Here is a 2,745-nt window from a genome sequence, read left to right as displayed (position 1 = left end):
CTCGAAGCCGTGCGGAAGTCGTTCTCCATGGCCTCTCCGAACTCCTCTCATGCCTGAGTTTTTGCCTCAGCAACCACCCGAGCCGCATGTCGCTTGGACTGCCGGTACCCATCAGCTGCTTCCGGGGTCCCACAGGTCAAAAAGGCCCGATAGGACTCCTTCTTCAGCCTGACAGCATCCCTCACCGACGGTGTCCACCATCGGGTTCGAGGGTTGCCGCCGCGACAGGCACCGACAACCTTGCGGCCGCAGCTCTGGTAAGCCGCCTCGACAATAGAGGCACGAAACATGGTCCACTCAGACTCAATGTCTCCCACCTCCCTCGGAACATGTTCAAAGTTCTCCCGGAGGTGGGAGTTGAAACTCCGTCTCACAGGAGACTCTGCCAGACGTTCCCAGCAAACCCTCACAATACGTTTGGGTCTGCCAGGTCTGACCGGCATCCTCCCCCACCATCGGAGCCAACTCACCACCAGGTAGTGATCAGTTGACAGCTCCGCCCCTCTCTTCACCTGAGTGTCCAAGACATGTGGCCGCAGATCAGATGAGACGATGACAAAGTCGATCATCGAACTGCGGCCCAGGGCGTCCTGGTGCCAAGAGCACATATGGACACCCTTATGCAGTAACTCGTCATCCTCATTTCATTAAGAGATGTTATAGATACTGATGGCTGTAGGCAGGAAGGATCTCTTGTAAAGGTCCATCCCATAGCAGATCCTAAGAAACTGCTGCAGATGCCGTCCGATCCGTCCACCCAGACTCGGCTGGCCTCTCGGTTCCCCCGGGCTGTAGGACCGCCTGAATGCCAGGCAGAATTCCTCCCAGAGCGATGGCCACTCCTTCCAGCAGTCTGCCGAGCTCCTCATCGCCGGGGACAGCCAACTGTAGGTGCCGAGGGACGATCCTGTCCTTCTGCTGTCATGAGCCATGTTTCCTGCTAGTTCCAGGATCTCAGTGGTCAGGCACTCGAGCACAGCTGGCAGGTAGATACATGAACAGAGTGAACAGGAGGGGGGTCAACACACATCCCTGAGGAGAGCCAGTGCTGAGTGTTATGGTAGAGGAGAAGTTGTGGATCCTCACTGACTGTGGTCTGTTTGTTAGGACCCAGTTGCAAATGGAGGGGCTTAGTCCTAGTGTGAGTAGTTTGTCCATCAGGATTTGGGGGATCATGGTGTTCAAGACAGACGTGAAGTCCACAAAGAGCATATGGACATAGGAGTTCTTCTGTTGGAGGTGGGTGAGAACAGTGTGGACCACAGAGGAGATGGTGTCCTCTGTTGATCGGTTCTCGCAGTATGAATACTGATTAGGGTCCTCGTTGATGTTGATGGTTGTTTTGATGAAAGTCATGACCAGTTTTTTGAAGCATTTAGTGACTATCGGGGTGAGGGCTACTGGCCGATAGTCATTCAGACCAGTCACTGTAGAGCTTTTTGGGACTGGGATGATGGTGGCAGTCTACATGTCTCTGCGTGAGTGCAGCTACAGCGTGCGCCCTCAGGACATTATTGTCTGCAGTGTTCCCTCAGTGAGGACTGAACTTGGCGAAAGGGCCTTCTCCTACTTGTAAAGATGGTACCATTTGGTGGCCCGGTTTGTGTCTGTGTTCCCTTGTGCTCCCTCGTTAGTTCTATTAGTGCCACCCTTGTTTTGTCCCAGCTGTTCTTAATCACGTCTCGTCTTGTCCCTGTATATAAGCCGTCTGTTCAGTCTTGTTCGTTGTTGCATCGTACTCGTTGGGTCTCCTGTGTTCCCCCTGAGTCTTCCGAGTTCCCTGGGTCTTCCGTGTCCCCTGAGTCCTCCTGAGTTTCCCGTGCCTTATCTCCCTGTTCATGTAAGATTTGCTGCCCCGTCAGCCTGCTATTTTGTATCTTTATTTTACCATTAAATTCCTATTTTTGTATTCTGCCGAGTTGAGTCCCTGTCTGCACTCTGGGTTCGCTCCTGCCTAGCAAATCCTAACATTACGACACGACCAGACCAGAACCCAGCGGGCAGGGTCTCTCTCGGCAAACTCACCTTTTTTTCTTTTTCCCTCCGCGAGCTAAGATGGACGAGCTCCACTCCGTCCCTGTCCTTCTGCCGTCCCACCGCCGCCGTAGAGGGCTCCGTTCCTGCCGCTGCCGCAGAGGGCTCCGTTCATGCTGCCGCTGCAGAGGGCTCCGTTCCTGTTTCCGTTCCTGCCGCAGAAGACTCCGTTCCTGCCGCAGAAGATTCTGTTCCTGTTTCCGTTCCTGTCGCAGAAGACTCCGTTCCTGCCGCAGAAGATTCTGTTCCTGTTTCCGTTCCTGCCGCAGAAGACTCCGTTCCTGCTGCAGAAGATTCTGTTCCTGTTCCTGCCGCAGAAGACTCCGTTTCCGTTTCTGTTGCAGAGCTCCAGGCCTCCCCGCCGTCTGCTGCAGAGCTCCAGGCCTCCCCGTCATCTGCTGCAGAGCTCCAGGCCTCTCCGTCGTCTGCTGCAGAGCTCCAGGCCTCTCCGTCGTCTGCTGCAGAGCTCCAGGCCTCTCCGTCGTCTGCTGCAGAGCTTCAGGCCTCTCCGCCGTCTGCTGCAGAGCTCCAGGCCTCCCCGCCGTCTGCTGCAGAGCTCCAGGCCTTTCCGTCGTCTGCTGCAGAGCTCCAGGCCTCTCTGCCGTCTGCTGCAGAGCTCCAGGCCTCTCTGTCGTCTGCTGCAGAGCTCCAGGCCTCTCCGTCATCTGCTGCAGCTCCCCAGGCCTCTCTGTCGTCTGCTGCAGCTCCCCA

This window comes from Nematolebias whitei, chromosome 18 (assembly GCF_014905685.2).
Source record: "Nematolebias whitei isolate Nwh7 chromosome 18, NemWhi1, whole genome shotgun sequence".
NCBI lineage: Eukaryota > Metazoa > Chordata > Actinopteri > Cyprinodontiformes > Rivulidae > Nematolebias > Nematolebias whitei.
The sequence above is the reverse complement of the archived record's forward strand: the minus strand, read 5'-3'. Positions refer to the sequence as shown.